The 18513-nt window shown below is 32.2% G+C and overlaps 1 protein-coding gene across 7 annotated transcripts in view; it reads left to right on the top strand.

Moving 5' to 3' along the window:
• AdamTS-A (ADAM metallopeptidase with thrombospondin type 1 motif A) overlaps positions 1–18513 on the top strand; it is a 454792-nt gene that overhangs the window by 63757 nt on the left and 372522 nt on the right. Inside the window, exon 1 of one of the 7 annotated variants that reach the window (XM_074170636.1) lies at positions 7444–7516. The exons of the other annotated variants lie outside the window; for them this stretch is intronic. The gene's annotated coding sequence lies outside the window, so the exon portion shown is untranslated. Of the gene's footprint in view, positions 1–7443; positions 7517–18513 lie in introns of those variants that run through there. 7 annotated transcript variants of the gene reach the window in all.

Raw genomic sequence — 18513 nt, 5'->3', positions numbered from 1 at the left:
TATGTTGAAAAGACTTAAAAAAAATTCTTTTTTTAATAAATAACAATCAATAATTATGTAAATAATAGGGCTACAACTTCAGTAAAAGGCTTTAATTGTTAATACATTCATGATGAACAAAAAAGACTTGAAGCATATTTATCATAACTGCAATAGTTTGAAAGTTATTATAATTATAAATGCGAAGCAGCGAATGAAAAAGACAAGTATCAAGGTATCACAATATTAAAAGTTTTATAAAAAATAGAATAAATTAAAAAAAATACATAGTTACTTTTATTATAGAACAAAGTATTGAAAAAAAATTAAAAAAAATGTTCATAACAATTTTTTTTAAATAAGTAATCAAAAAAAGAATAAAAAATGTTTTTTCAAAACCTTAAAGAACAATAGAATTTATGATTAAAAAAAACGGTTCCTTAATTTTAATATTTAGTTGCAAAAAACGATTGTTAATTAACAAACGCATTTTTTAGCAACAAATAAATTTTTTTAAGAAACCATTTTTTTTCTAAAAATCATGATTTTTTTCAATTAACATAATGCAAAAAAAAATCGAATTGCTTATAAACAATGTATTTGTTTATAATAAATTCATTAACAATAACTGTAAAAAAAATTATTAATTAGTTTTTAGCTATGAGACATTGAAACAATAAAAAATTTAAAAAAAAATGTAATGTATTTTTTATAAAATTATAATTTTCAATTGTCAATGAAAAATAGGAAATAACAATTTTTTTATTTTGGTAACGGTGATCTATTTTTTTGCCTATTAAGGATAACTTCACCAAAGGAAAAAAATGCCAGTGTTTCAGTTTAATAATTATAGGGATTTTTATATTAACTTTCAATTCAGAAAAAGTTATTAATTAACAAATTTATAATTAACGTCAAAATTGGGATAAAAATTTTTTGACTGCGGATTATTGTTTATTGATGTATCCCAACATTACACGAATTTTTCATTCCTTAATATTTACATTTAATATGTTTACATAATTTTTTTTGTTTTCATGTCAGAGTGACGAAAGGCGCGCGGAAGCCAGACTACCAGCTTTTGGCTCTATTTTCAGGGCTGTGTAAAAATTATAAATAATCGAGATACAGTTTCGGGAGTCGGGACTTTTTTTACGCAAATTCATTGATCTTTTCAAATCTTTTTTCAAATTTCCAAAATTTTGAAAATTTTCCGAGATATTAAGAAAAAACTAAAACCCCTTTTTTTTCACTTAATTGTTTATAACTTTTGTAATTTTTATCGGCGCGTTTTCGGACCTTTCCTTAAACTTTCTAGGCAAAAATACGAATCGAATGACACCTTGGTCGTAATTTTTGGACAGGGCTGAAAAATGTCACCAAAAAGAGCTAAATCGAGTACATGTGAACCAGACTATAGAAGTTACTCTAAGATACAAACTGAAAGCCCTCTTCCTAACTACCTTCATATAATCTTTGAATCATACGAATGAAAAAGTGCTTTCGAAACCACTACTTGTTTCACGAATATTGAATTAAACAAAAATAACTTTTTCCTATTCAGTTTCTACCTACTCCAAATATTCGTTATGGAATTGAATCAGATATAATTCATAGGAAGCTAAACAATATAGCATATGAAATAGTAACGATACGAAATTCCACTTACATGGAACCCTATCATTTTTAATGGTGGACTTCGAAGTTTCGGAATAAGACACTTGTCTTATTATTCCATCAGCAACTATATGGATAATATCACCATATGAAATACTCATTTCATTCATAAAAGTTTATTTATTATTGTTCTCGAAAAATAAAATGGTACTTTCAATAAAATGCAATTCCTTGTATCTAAACTATCATTCAGAATGAATTATTTTCTTCCGATTTTAGGAAATACCTACGTGTGAAAATGAATGTTTTCTTCAAATCATTTGGCGTTGAACTAGTGACAAGACCTCAAAACCTGATACCAATTGAATTTCCACGAATACCGACTTCGCTGTTAATTTCTGTCACTCAGCAGTTTCCTACCTGTGTATTCGATTTCATTCATGAAATTCAACTTCAGACGTTCTATCAATGACTTGGAAACACGCACTGTAGGCAGTAGGTGACCTACACGGTGTTACACCCATTTCCTGAACAGTGGCGGTTCGGAAGTGAATCTAGGTACCTAACTTATTCCCAGTTAATTACTAAACAAGGGTTTCAAAAGCAAAAGTTTGTGGTCTGCTTTTTGATGTACTTACATAATCAATAATTAAATCTTAATTTCTCAGAATATTAACTTTATGTAACAGTATTCTGCATGTGAAACGGAACGGTGAAAATGTTGACTAGAACAAAAAGAATAATATTGCGAATAAATTTTCTTCTTCCTTATAGATAAATCTTTTCACAGTTTTCTTTACAATTATCACGCTTTTGCCTGTAAATTTGAAGGATTTCGTGATGGGAAAGTGCATTTGCTAATACCTACCTCAACTTCATCCTATAATGCAATCACTGATAATTGATAAACATCCTTGATGAATGAATTTCACACTGAACCGCGAGATCTTTACATAGCAGTTTGCAAAACCTTAATTCATTTTTCACCATAGATAAAATATCTTCTATTTTTGAGTGATGTAATCAATATTAATCACGCCTGAAGAAGTCTTTGTTATAATGAAACAAGTGCTGTGTTTTTGTAAACTGTGAGACGAAAATCACACGATTGAGTTTTTCCAAATATTATATTCGTCCACATATTCTCAAATATTGCAATGAAAGTGTAAAACAAAATTTCGTAGAAGTATTTGAAGAATCAATACATATTTTACGACACAAACATATAAAAATCTTCACACTGTGTAAATAATTACTGCCTGGTTCTCAAAAACTCCTTAGATTAATATTGAATAGTCGAAGCAAAGTAATTCCACAAAATCGAAAGGAAGTGTCAAAAATTGAAGATGGAATGCTTAAAAGAAACGGTTTTTGGCTTTCTACTCGTCCATCTGCATATCAAAATTGTGGGAAACTTCCGAAGGAAGAAAAAGAGCAATCAAGTTCAAAGTAAATTTTCTACAGAGACGTGTACAAACTGAAAGGAAAACGACTTCTTTTATAACATTGAATTACACGAAAGAAGAAGTACCCTCGAAACAATAAATTGATGGATGTAGCCGGTACTAGTGTTAGGAAATCATGAAAAATGAAAATTTCTATGTATAAAAATGATTGATTACATTAGTCCTTATATAACACCACTGTAGGTAATAACTGAGGTACCTAACTCAATTGAGTACCTGAATTTTGTTTACCTGTGACAATGTGGATATGCTAATTTGAAAACCGATGAGTAAACTACATCTTTTTGATCATTTAACAGGTTGCACCCGCAATGTTTATGCTTATGAATTTCCAAGGATTCCAAAAAATTGAGTTTCCAACCCTTCCTTGCTTAATGCAAAATTTCAGTATCGTTTATAATCTGGATTCGTTTATATTATGATTGCATCCCAAGGAATGAAAACTTCGAATCATTTTTATCTAGTCTGAAAGACCTTGCATGTTCAGCATACCGTTCTGAGAAATTTCGACCACATTGTCCCACATAAATAATAACTAAAGAGGGTTGCCTTTTATATTTCGGGATTAGAGAACAAAAACAAATATTCATCATCGAAAATCATTTCATTGTTTTTCAAAATATTTCCCAAGAAGATCTATACGCTTTTGCATGCTTTTGCATGCTCTTGAACCAATTATCGAAGCACTTTTGCCACTCTGATTGAGGTATCCCCAAAACATGCATTCTGAATGCAGCAACCGCTTCTTCAGGTGTCGAAAAACGTTGATCTCTCAGTTTGGTTTTTATGTGCGGGAATAAAAAGAAGTCATTCAGTGCCAAGTCAGAACTATACGGCGGATGACTCATCAAATCGATGTTTTGTTGCTCAAAAATTCAGTTGTTTGAGCCGATGTGTGAGCGCTCGCATTGTCGTTGTGAATAGTGATCCATCTTTGGCGGTTGGTTTTCCTGATTTCTTGGAAGACAACTGGCAAACAAATGTTGTGTACCAGTCAGAACGGACTGTTCTGCGTTGTTCTAGTGGTACGGTTGCGACATGTCCAGTTTTTCCGAAAAAACAGGCGACCATTTGCTTGGAAGTGCTTCGTGCGCGAACAACTTTTGCTGGATTTGGCTCATCTTGAAACACCCATACAGTCGACTGCTGTTTACTTTTGGGCTCATATGCGTAAATCCACGATTCATCACCAGTCACGATGTCATAGACGTGTTTCTAAGCACCGCCATTGTATTTTTTAAGCATTTCCTCCGACCACTCGACACGAGCCTTTTTTTGAGCGATTGACAAATTGTGTGAGATCCAACGCGAACAAATTTTTTGACAGTCAAATGTTTATGCAATATTGAATGTATGCTGGTCCCACTAATGCCTAAGGTTGTCTCAATCTCACGAGTTACATGACGATCTTGCAATATCAGTTCGCGCACAGCATTAATGGTTTTCGGAACAAGAACTGATTTTGGTTCACGTTTTAATTTCATTTTTGGGCCGAGATGAATCTTTTAAGTTACTGTAAACAAGACAAATAGCGCGCGTATGTCGTACTACGTTCTGAGTACGTAGTTTGCAACACTAGGGTTGCCAAATCCCGAAACATAAAATGCAACCCTCTATTAGACATTTGAGCTTATAAACTCCAGATTTCTTCAACTTGTCCATTTCATCTTTGGCATTGAAAAGGAAATCAGATGACCTGGCATGTGGTCTGAATGCCACTTCCACATTATATTTTCTGAAGGAACTCGCAATTACCTCTGTTCTTTCACCAAAATATGTTAAGTTACCCATTTTTTTATTAATGATTGTTTGATATAGGGGTATATTAATCGGTAAGTGAATTTAAGGCTTTGTTTCCTGACTAACTTCTGGATTGTGTCTGCGTTGAAACCATTATTATAGCATATCTGTGTTATTACTTTAATTTCCCTGTTACCAGACAAAGATAGTAAGAATCTGCTAATTTATGACTGTCTGGATGGAAAGAATCTCTTGGGATGGTAATGTCTATATAGCTAGGTTTTCTGAATACATTGAACTCAAATTTATTCTGATTTTGTGTAATGGTCAGGTCTGGGATATTTATCTCTGTTTCGAGTGTGAACCAAACTGTGACTTAGGCACACATCGAAAGCTGTTGGAATTTCAAAAGAAATGGTATGGTCTACTTTGGCTTTATCTAATATACCTAAGATGAGGGGCTTACGATCGTCATACGGAATGTTGCAGAACATACGTTTTACATCAAATGAAACTAAAATTGAATAATAATAAAAATATAATAATAAATACATTCGGTTCACACTCGAAACAGAGATAGGGAAGGGTTGCACACTCAATTATTTGAAATACTTGGAAATTCATAAGCATGAGTAACCTGTTAAATAATCAAATCGATCTAGTTTACTCACTGATTTTCAAATTAGCGTATCCACACTGTCACAGGTAAACAAAATGCAGATACTCAATTAAGTTAGGCACCTCAGTTACTACCTACAGTGGTGTTTTGTATGGATTAATGTAATCAATTATTTTTAGTTTAAACTATGTTGTAAACAAATATGTTTTTCCGTTAACCAGCTGTCTCGCTACTCCAAACGACAACCTTTAGAAGTCGAAACTTGTTAGAGCTAAGGACTAACGAGGTCTTACCTTTTAACGTGTGATTCCTGACACGGGTGGGACGATAGCGAGTGAAAATCGATCGTTCAGCTTGTGGCTTGAACCACCGACCAACACGGCGGTTGATTTGAGTGCGTGAACAAAGCACCCACGTCGAACCGACCGGTAGCCGGCATAAGTTTGAAAATGTTCTTATAGGACGAATCTGCAGTAACGTTAGTTACAAATAAAAGTGGTAAAAACATATAAAGTTCACTTACTCACTATCGAAACAATCAGTTTTTCCCATTCACTTTGAACTCAAAACATTTGTTGTGGAATTGAATCGGATTCATCATATAAAGATGGAGAAGTAGAAAGTCTAACATTTTTTTTTTCGGAAGTGTTGTCACTTGTACACACCCGCTGTTATTGAAAGGCCTTTGTTTACTAAGTTCCACTAATAAAATAAGTGCTTCGTTAGACTCAGGTTTCACTCCTCTTTCTCTTTCATCTTTTTGTGTGAGTTGAGAATTAAAAATATGAATGTTAGATTTGAGATCTGAAAGAAGATAAATTGATGAAAATATTCAAAATATGAGTTATGATGCCTAAATATTCAGATGAGTTGTGAATTAAAAAGAAACAAAAGTAAGAATGCTAGAAAAAATATCGTGTGTCAGTAATATCCATCCGCACGATGCAGTAGGTATCTGCATACGAAGATAGGTGTCGACAGGGAACCGAGCCACATCAGAAATGATCTTTAACGTAATGCTTACTTCAAAAAGCTGGTAGAACAGACATTGGTCAGCAGACAACAAAATTCCCCTAAGGAAAAGTAAGCCACTCAGTGCTATCTTTTCCTTACGTCCGATGACTGTCGGAAAGAATAAAAAGAATTGGGTCTAAGTACAATATTGGAACCTACTTCAGATCGTGGGACCATTCGTAATAGCTTCAAATAGCTAACCCATCAAACCACCACGACTCTAATAATTGCTTTTATCAGACAACATGTGACTGTAAGTCCTACATTGGCGAAACCAAGAAGTCGTTTTTGAATTTCCTCATTGGCGAGCATTCGAAAAACAGAGAGGAGAAACAATCAAATTGGGAGAAACGGAGCATGGTTGAACAGTGGTTCGAAAACAAGTTTAAAGAAGCTATGAACATACAAATAAGATGTATCCAATTATTTTGGTCCGTTTTCTTTCTCAAAGGTTTCGAAGCTGTTAACAAATTTTTGGACAATGAAAGTTCGATTATTTAACATTGGCCAAAAAACATTGTTCACCACATTCAAACAAAGCGAAAAATTCTTCAAGCCATGTCTATATGATGCACAAACTGCAACTCTCAATAAAATCTCAATAAAATTTACTGAAGTAAATAATAATAATAATAATAATAATAAATGGTCTTTATTTTAAGACCAACCAATAATATTTTTATACATGAGTGTATTAATAGTGATACAGTAGCATAACTTAAAACTAGGACCTAATGTAGGTTTTAACATCATATGACAAAAGTATATAAAGGTAAATCAATTCGAAAAAAAAAACATGATGTGAAATGCATTAGATAATTAATTGAGGTTTAATTTAATTTAATTTGATTCAATTCATGCAGATTCATTGTTTACCGAAAAGGATGGCTTTCGTTTTATTTTTAAACGCAGAAAAAGATAGTGGTTTCAGTTCGTCAGGATATGAGTTGTACTCGGTTAGAGTGCTATAAGAGAAACAACGTTCATAAAAAGATAGGGAGTGACGCGGGAGGGTAAGCATATTGATGTTACGAAGGTTTCTAGAGTGGTACTGGTGACGTGGAGTAGTTTTGGAGTAGAGGTAATGTGGACATTGATTTCTCAATAACTTATGAACAAAGCATATAAGGTGATGTTTTCTTCTATTTAACATTTTCAGCCACCCAAGATTGTTTAAAATTGTTGTTACATGATCTCTTCGTTTCGGCGGAAATATTAATCAGACACAGGCATTCTGAACTTTTTGGATCCTGGAAGAAGTTTCTTGATCAAGGCACGGGCCATAGACAATATCACCGTTGTTGAAAATTGATAAAATAAGTGTATCACATAGTTGAATTTTCAAATGTTTAGATGTTTTAGTAAACCATATGCTCTCGGAATCAGAGAGTTGAATAGGGCGAGATATTGCAGAACGCCCTATATCTTTTGCTTCCTTATAAAGATATGGTGTGTTTTTGTCGCGAAACTTATTTTATACCTATTAGAACTACATGCAAAACTTGGATGCCACCTCAACACTCATGAACACTGGTGTTACTGAAAAGCTGATCATATCCACTGAGTCAAAGATACTAGACTTCAAATAATCACTTGACCATAAGAACATGGAAATTTTTTTTCATCAGTGTGTTTGATGCTGATATTCATCAAATGACATAGCAAAAATACCTAGCTCCATAATTTTGCTGCAAAGTTCGGAATGCAATAACTCAAAAAAATAACAACCCTGCTAAATTTGTCCATTTGTTGCCGTAGCATGTCTGAAATTATCGTTATGTAAGTGTTTCTGGTTATTATAAATAATTACAAGCTGACCAGATACATTGAAAAACAATGAGTTTTGTTTTTCATTATCTCATTGATATTTTTTTAATATTTTTTGTGATGACTTGTTGTGGAATCAGACAAAACATAGTTGAATAGCAAGATATCACTACTTTGTATGGCATTGTTTCTTATTGGCCATGACATTTAATTTGAAGTGAAAAATTATATATATATATATATATATATATATATATATATATATATATATATATATATATATATATATATATATATATTCCATTCAAGATGGAAGCACCCTTATAAAACTTACTTTTTTTAACCGATTGGAATGATTTTTTTTTTGTTAGGTAGATATTCAAAAAGTCTATTAGGACACCAAATATCATGAATAAATCTCAATTTCCAGGGCCAACTAATCTTATTTTTCAAGGTCAAAAATCTAAAAAAATTACTAGCGATTTTTTTAGAAAAACTCTGACTACACCACTGGATTTGTGACATTTTCAAATGGGTAACATGTAAATTACGTTGAAATGCGTCAATCAATAAAAAAGTTATAAAGGAATGAAATTTGAAAAATATGCCGTTTAATCAACCCACCAATTCATGTTCAGGAATTTTATGAAAATTCTGTATACTCCACTGGATTCAGGATGTCTTGAAATATTACTGATCACAGTTTCATCAAAATCTGTTCGGTAATAAAAAAGTTATAAAGGAATAAAATTTGAAAAATATGTTGTTCAATGGAATTTTAGCAACGTTCTTACTACACCACTGGATTAGGGGCAATATTCAACAAAATATTATTTATTCAAATAAAATTCATGAAACGTTTATGGGAGAATCAATTTCCTTTCATAATGTATGTCGAACCATATCAATCAATCAGTTTATCACAACAAACTTTAGTGTCAATAATTTCAAATGAATCTACAAAAAACTAACTGTAAGTACATTTTTCTAATTGCTACAAACTAGCGGAAAACAATCTTTTATTCACAATCAATGTAAAAATAGAAACCAAGAAGATACCGAATTGAAAAATAAATGAGTGCAATTCATATTCTGGTGGCCTCCACCAAACTTCCATCCAATTCAATGCATTTATCATATCGCTTACGAATATTTTTTAAAGTATTCCTCAATTGTTGTGGAGTAATTGCATCGCAAGCTTGCTGAATTCTGGTGCACAGTTCCACTCGATTCCTTGGTCGTGATTTGTAAACCTTTTGTGTAACATAACCCCAAAGTAAAAAATCGAGTGAAGTAAGGTCAGGCGATCTTGGTGGCCATCCAATTAATGTACTCCCCCTTCCTATCCAACGATTAGGGTAATTTTGATTCAGCCAACTCTTCACAATTCCCGCATTATGTATGGAACAACCATCTAACTGAAAATATAAATTTCTTGTTTGTGCAAGGGGAAGTTCATCTATTGCGTCCGAAAATTCATTCCTTAAAAATTGTAGGAAAATTGCGCCATTCATGTTGCCGTCGAAAAAGAATGGTCCAATTATCCTTTCATTCAGTATTCCACACCAAACGTTCACTTTTTCTGAATACTGCCTTTTACAGTTCATCACCCAGTTAGGATTTTCAGTGGCCCAATAGCGAATATTTTGTGATGAAACCACTCCATTTGTTGTGAAACTAGCTTCATCACTAAATAATATTTTCTTTAAAAATTGCCTGTCATTAAGATACTCGCCCTGGGCCCATAAGCAGAATTCCAATCGTTTTTCTTGATCACCTAGTTCGAGAGTATGTAAAAACTTTGGTTTAAATGGCCTCAATTTATTTTTCTTCAGACATCGCCTAACATTCTCCCTAGGTAAGTTTAAATCTAAGCTGGCATCGCTCAAACTACTATTTGGATTATTTCTGAAGTAATCTAATATAGTCTGGTTATTTTCGTTCCTTCTTCGTATATTGTTCTTTAAAATATATGTGGTTACTGCTCCAGTCCGATTGAAAACTTGGTTTATTTTATGTACCGTGCTGTTACTTATGGCTGGACGATTTGGGTGTCTTTCATTGAATATTCTAGTTACTTCTCTTTCACTCCGGTAATCATCACCGGAAAGACGTATAATTTCGATTTTTTCTTGAATTGACAATTGAGCCATTATCTGTTTTTATTTTGAAACACAAATTATTCAGTTCACTAATGGTGCGTAACAAAATGACAATTTAACAAAATGACAATTCATGCGCAAATAAATAGATGAGAAACTGTAAGTCACAGCTAACTTGTTTATTTCATTAATGCATTCTGAATAACAGGCAGTTAAAATTGCAAATCTCATTTTTTGCTAATCAACAAAAGGAAGAAATCACAGCTGATGTTACCTACTGGAATGATAATAATTATTATCCATTGCATATTTTTTTCGTTATAATTTTTATTGGGAGTACATTAGACTTGTCTTATATTGTTGAAATTGTTTTCATGAAGATTAACCAGGAGTTCTCTCCTGGTTGTACTTGTTTATGTATCCACTCCACTTCGAGAAATACCTATAGACTATTTTTACGATCATGATTTTCAGATGTTCCATCTTCCATCTTAAATGGGTCACACTGTATATATATATATATATATATATATATATATATATATATATATATATATATATATATATATATATATATATATATATATATATATATATATATATATATATATATATATATATATACATATACATATAGCCGATACCTTAGCCAACATTGGAAGAAACCATCCACTCTCTAATCATTCTCAAGCAGACTATAAAGAGTTTCAAGCATTATCGAAACATAATATCTGGGTAGACTGGACCAATCAATATAGCGGGGACCGAAAATTCAAAACCAAACTTTACTTTTCCTCTGTACCACAACCTTACAAAACTCCATGATTCAAGGATCTGGCTACTTGTTCTCGTAAAGAAATCGTCAATATGTGCAGAATTAGGAGCAATCATCCCCTCAATAAAGCGCATCTCCACAAACTTAAGATAGTTGATGACAACCGCTGCGAATGTGGGGAAATACAGACTCTCCTACATATATACTTTGCCTGCCCTAACAATTCTCACAATATACAAATGCTTCATGACTCTCTGAGCATCCCACCTTCAACAATTCAGCCTCTTACTTTCCAAGATATCTTTTTCAAACATATATCAGCATCTAACATACAAACCATATCCAAATTCCTGAGTGCATCCAATATAGAGCTGTAGTGATCAAGACAGACCTAATACTTGTGCGCATGCAGTGCTTCGCCAATCATGACCTGATCATAGTGTCCATACACGTAACGGGACACCGGGCATTACTTGTTAATTGACTCCAAATCATAGTTGAACTTTGTTTTAGTGCAAACCCAGGTGGGGCTTGAGTCCGACTCATATCCACTTCAGTGTGGGCTCCACCTGTAGTCGCAACAAGATTCTGGAACTCCTCGCTGGATATCCCGGCAGCTGAAGCCATTAATGGAAAAAGAAAAAAAAAAGTTTATTTTCTAACAGGAGTAATCCCAATTACAAGACAAATATAATTGAGTAAACAGCTATGACTAAGTATGAGTACAATGGAATATAACGAATAGCATATAAAATTAGCAGAGTAATAGAGTAGTATATTATACAAGCAGTGATACATTCATATAATAATAAAAAAAACATACACTGTAAAATTTTAATAGTTTGTTACGAATTATATACTTGAAGTGTCCAATTGGAACAAAAAAAATACCACATTCTGAATAGAAACTATTATAAAAATTTTACAGATTTCATCAGTTCGGACTTCCATTGTCTAATATAATATAAATTGATTTGAAATCCCCGAAAAAAAAAATAATATTAACCGAAAATAACAATTTTATTAAACAAAAAAACTGAAAATACAAAGAAATAACATACTAGTTATCATAACAGGTATCACCCGAAGCCGATTGGGGATACTAACAACGAAACGTCGTGACGTAACTTGGTTTGGAATCTTTTAATTTTTATTTTTCATTTCATTTTTAATTTTAATTTTTAATTTTTTGTTAATAATTTTTTTTTATTTTCAGCTTTTATTCATATTTCAATTTTTTTTTGGTCGTTAGCTTGCATGTTATTTCTTTGTATTTTCAGTTTTTTTGTTTAGTGAAATTGTTATTTTCGGTTGATCTTTTCAATTTTTTTTCAGGGATTTCAAATCCATTTATATTATATTAGACAATGGAAATGGAACAATGGAACATTGTCAACCACCTTCAAAAAATTTTATAGATGTTATAAACTGGGGATTTTATTAACACGTTGATAGAAAAATATTTCGTTTCTACTACTTCGTCTCGGTACATGAAAATCTAGTTGAGATAACAAATCTGGGCAGTCAACCAGATTATGAATCAACTCATTAGCCCTTGTGCTAACTAAGTTGAACTTCGCCTTTTGTTATGTCAGCAACTAGCTCTCTAATTTATTTAAATATTTATATGTAACTACAGCTGGGTAACAATAAAGACGATTATTATTATTATTATATATGAAGATACAGGCATAATATGTTCTTCTGTTTTCTAAGGATAAGAGGGCAAATCTATTATCAATTCCTTGGGATGGGTAAGCTCCATCCAGTTTCTAAGCCATATATTTCATAAAGATTCTTTGACAAGATTCGAGTTGGTGTATATGCACTGTATATAGGTGAAAGTCTCTACACGTCCTGAAGATAAGGCCAAGCATTTTTTTGCAGAGCATGTGATTTGATTGATTTGTGACGTGAAGCTAAGTTTCTCATCGAATCCAGACGAGATCGGACAAATAATATGCATTAAAAAGTGTTATAAAACATTCTTGGTTTTGAAAGTCTTTTTTTTTTTAATATACTTTATTGTCTGAAGAATAAATTCTTATTGACAAAGCCTTGTGCAAAATGTAAATAACATATACATGAAATCACAAAAGTAAAATCACTAAAATTAGGTTATAACATGAACTGAAAAGAGACATGTAAATAATAACAAACGTTCAGGATATAAGAACATGGTCAACAAAATGTAAATAAATCAATTTAAACTAAATTGAATGAAATGAAATCAATAAAATACCGTAGATATTACAGTTAGTCTTCTCAATTAAAATTATCATCATAGAATTCTGCTAAGCTATAATAAGGTCTCCCAGAGAGTAAGTCTTTCAACTTTTTCTTAAGAGCTCTAAGGTCATTCATGGTTCTTAAAGCTTGAGGAAGGTGATTGAACATTTTAAGACCGTTGTAAATAATGGAATCTTTAACTAGAGACGAAGAAGGCAGCGGTAATTTAAAGCTGAATCTTTGCCTGGTTTGATACATTGGCGCGTCCAAGTTGTTAAACAATACCCTATTTTTGAAGACAAGGCAGATTGTCTCGTATATAAATAGGGAGACCACAGTTAGGATTTTGTTAGAGGCAAAAAGAGGTCGACAAGAGTCCCTAGGCTTGGCTTTGCATATGCCTTGTATTGCACGTTTTTGTATTAGTAATACTGATTGAAGGCATGTGGTAGAACACACACCCCAAAAGCAAATACCATAACGGAGGTGTGGTTCAAAAAGGGAATGATAAACCATTCTATGATAAACCATTCTAGCTTCTGCAGATCCGAGCTCAAATGCAGTTACTCGTATGGCATAGCATCCAGAGGAGAGCTTCGATTTCAAAGTATCTACATGATTGTTGAATTTTAAACTATTGTCAATGAACAAGCCAAGGAATTTAGAAGCTGGTACGTTATCTATTTGAATATTATTTAGATGTACGGCTGGAATCTGGCAACGAAAGGACACTACTATTGTTTTTGATAAATTCAAGCTCTCTACACGTCCTGAAGATAAGGCCAAGCATTTTTTTTGCAGAATATGTGATTTGATTAATTTGTGACGTGATGCTAAGTTTCTTATCGAATATGATGCCCAGATCTTTATTTTCTGTGCTTGGTTCTAATATTACGTCATTTATTGCATAGTCAAACTGTATACTATTGTGCTTGAGGGTGTATTTCATTTATCAGTATTCAGTGGAAACTTGTTTAGTATGCAACATTTGCAACATTCATGTATCGAATTAACTTCCTTCTGCAGACTAAGACAGTCCTCGATTGATTCAATGGGTCTGAAAATCTCCAAGTCATTAGCAAAGAGTAATATGTTACTAGAGATATTTGGAACAATATCATTTATGAACAAAGAAAATAGAAGAGGAGCTAGATTACTTCCTTGAGGAGCACCACTTGTTAAAGTGAATTCTGTGGATTTGTGTCCTTTGTATTCTACAAATAACGTACGATTCTTAAGATAACACTGTAGTGAACTCAACAATTGACTATCGAAACCAACAGAAAAAAGTTTATTCAGAAGAATTTGATGGCTCAATTCATCAAAGACCTTTGAGAAGTCTCTATAGATTGTATCCACCTGTAGCTGTTTATCTAACGTAGTGCTGACCGTTTATGTAAAACACATGAGATTAGTTACTGTTGAACGTTTATTGATGGAACCATGCTGATATAAAGTTATACTATTTCTCACTTTCAGAAAAATGTTATACAGACACATCTCAAAGACCTTTGCAAAGTTGGACAGAATTGTTATGGGTCGAAGATGTAGATATCAATCAAATGATATAGCAAAACTACCTAAATCCATAAGTTCGTTGAAACGTTTGTTTTAAATTACCTACTATTTGAATCTAGTAGAAAATTGTTGAAGAAAAGCTATTATATTTCTGTAGATAGGTAGAATTTGGAACCGTTGGCGTAAAATTAATCTATTAGCTCCTGATCATGCAATTTCGATGAGCGAAAAGCGCACCCAGGGACAGCATTTTTGTTCTGGTGTGGTATAAATTAACTAACTTCTGTGACTGATGGATTCAGAAACAGTTTTCGAAAATACCCGAATAGAACATTCTTGATTTCCTCTACAGAAAAAATATTTTCGTTCAATACTTGAGTTTTTTGTTATTTTGTTGGCTCAATATTTCATAAATTTTCTTCAAGTTATATTTATAGTGGATTTGCATTAATTTTAGGAATATTCCTCACGTAATATATTAAAACCACTTCATGAATGAGCTTTTTTTATCAATTGTATTCATTAATTGAGTCAATCTGTAGCTGTACATTGTCTGAAATTATCGTTATGTAAGTGTAACTGGTTATTACGAATAATTAGAAGCCGACATGTTGAAAATAAAACTCATTATCCCATTAAAATCCATTCTCTTCAAACTTTAGATATTTTTTGTGATGAGTCACAATGAAATTAAATGAAAGATACTTTAATGGCAGAATAATTATTACGACTTTTGAGAAATTGGTTTTGATGGCCATGGATTGCGATTGTTTTCCCATTCAACATTTTGAAGTAAACATTGATTTGGATGTCCACTTTTTTAGTCGACTTACGGCTAAATTATGCTGACACAAAACATGACGTAAATCATCATTGCTGTCCTGAAGTTTTTTCTCGAAATAACACGTATATGGAAATATCCGAAATTTTTGAAAAAAGTATTTTGGAAGTTTCTGGACTAGTTCACTACAATTGTCAACACAAATAACATCAAGGGAAGTATTGCTTTTTATGAAATAATGAGATATTGCATAGTGCAATGTTATGTCTACTTGATCAAAGTGTGCGTTTCAAAGTCTACATGAAAAAACATAATAGCTCTATATTTCAAAGATGACTCTAACAAAAGCAATTTTTGACACGAAAAAAGTTACAGTAACTTTTCGAGAATGTACATTTTCAGAAAACATGCCATAACTCAGAAATGATGATAGATATCGATATGCAGTTTTCAACATTGACTTTGTCATAAAATTTGAACCTCAGACACAACCAGCAATTTTATTCTATCTAGTTCAAAAACAGAGTTTCCCTTTAAAAGTGTCCAATTTGGCTCACTCTTCATAGAAGCAAAATGTTTTTGTAAAATATAAGTCATAATTGGTGATATAAAAACCACTGACAAACAAAATATATATTTTTTTCAATTTGTAGGCGAAATAAGTAGTAATAAAATATGTTGAACGTTTTTATTGAAAAAAAAAATGTTTTTGTAAAACATAAGTCATAGTTGGTGATAAAAAACCATTGACAAACAAAATATATAAATAATAAGTAGTAAAAAATATGTTGAAAGGTTTTATTAAAATAAAAGATAATAATGTTAAATACAATGTACTTAAAGCTGAAACATGATTCGGAAGGTCCTAGATAGCAGTCATCACACACTGCGTCCCCAAGGATTTCATTATTTTTTATCTGATCAATACCGTAGATTTGCTGAGGAGAGTGGTGTGATGACTGCTACCTAGGACTTTCCGAATTATTTTTTAGCTTTTAGTACATCATCTACATCATTATTATCGTTTTTTCAATAAAACTGTTCAACATAATAAATTTCTTTACTTATTTCATTCGCAAGTTTTTAGTTTCTGATTTTGTTACTCAATTTTTCTTATTCTGTTCAGTTCAGTTAGTGCCTCAGCACTACATGGTTTATTTCCCAACAATTTGTTGCAATCTATTTCTTCAATTCATTTTGTAGCTGTGCGTCCACAAAGAAGGTACGCGGATACCATGTGCTATCGTGGGTCTCTTTTTTGTGTTTTTTTCATTGTAAAAAGTTCGACAAAAACCGGGTGGCAGCAAGATTTCGAGCAAGACCGCTGCGCCCCCCCGACGAAGCTTATGTCAAATTGATGTCAGTTTGATAGGAGGAGCCTGGAAAAATACCCCCGAGTGGAAAGCAACGTCCATTAACTTAGAGAGAGACAGAGGTAGTGGTGAAATAATGCGCCATTTCGTAGCTGCGGCCATCTTGGATTTACAATGATACAAAATGTATCAAATTGTATTGTCATCAAAACTAAATGTGTGTACTAAATGTCAGATCAATCTGTCAAATAGAAAGGAGGTGTAACTTCAAATAATAAATTCCACCCAAACAAACAAGGCAAGCTCAATGAAACCGTATAATAAAAAATATCATGAAATGATTAGATATGCTTGATATATTCATGTTTTGACAAAAGACAATAAGCCGGATTTTTTGACATAGTATTTTTTATCTTCGAACATATGAAGCATTCATAACAGTGTCATTTCATAAGCTACCATTTTACAAAGACATTTGAGAGTTTTGTTTAATATTCAATATCAGTCATGGTATCAGTGAGAGAAGTAGTTTTTATCCGATAGTCGCCAAAATATTTCAATTGATCGGTCAGAATTGTACTTATAGTCGAACACTCAAATGATAATCAGTTTCAAATATGATGCAAAAAGTTGTGATAAGGAAATGAATAATCAGGGTTATCACCGAGAGCCAAGCGTCATTTTTTATTCACGATTAACAAAGAGAAACTCGATTGATTTCGTCAAAAACACGCTATAAATATTTTACTTTTATTTGCTTCATTGCAATTATATCGAAGAAATGTTTCATTTTTTCTAACACACTTATATTTGCCAAATCATCGATTTTACTATTTGCAACTGTTGATAATATATTTTTCTTTATTACATTATAGGAAATCGAAATACTATGAAAGCGTCAATTTTGATTTATGGAAATAATTATTTGTTGGCTATTGAATTCATCAAGGTCATGTTATTATATAAGTGGGTATCAGTGCAAACGATCAAGTAACACTAATTTATCTAGTATTATTTTATTTTGTTCGTTCCTATTACAACAAATCTTAAATGCCTAATTAAATGCTAATAATGGAAGATGCACATATCTGAAGAACAGGATGAAGCTAACACCATATAACTGATTCATTTTGAATATTTCACAGGAATCTTTATTCATTTTATTCGAATTTACTTAGAATTTGACTCGATGGAAGTGCTTTCAGTATATAAATGGAATAACTTTTATGTACATGTGCATATATAATTTTGAAAACCATTAGAAACTCTTAATTACATATTATATGATGTTCCTCAGTGCTTCTTTCACTATATATTTCAATATTTTCTCAAAACAGTGAAAAACAGATATAACATTTTCTCTGCACCTTCAATATTTTACCACCTGAATGAAACTTGTTCGATTGTATAGTTCAAGTCAACGATATAGTGCAACCTATATTTCAACAGCTCCACTTCAATAATTTAGTTAGAGTATAGTTAGAGAGCTAACTAATTTCGTGAAGGCCTTGAAGACGCTTTCCATTAGAAGCGAAAGCTTGGCTAAGTAAAGCGGAGTTTGATTTTTGATTTTTTGACTGGAACAAAAGAGAA

Source organism: Leptinotarsa decemlineata, unplaced genomic scaffold (genome assembly GCF_025532065.1).
Source record: "Leptinotarsa decemlineata unplaced genomic scaffold, Ldec_3_MD MMD2_P_RNA_scaffold_9, whole genome shotgun sequence".
Taxonomy (NCBI): Eukaryota; Metazoa; Arthropoda; class Insecta; order Coleoptera; family Chrysomelidae; genus Leptinotarsa; species Leptinotarsa decemlineata.
The sequence above is the reverse complement of the archived record's forward strand: the minus strand, read 5'-3'. Positions and strand labels throughout refer to the sequence as shown.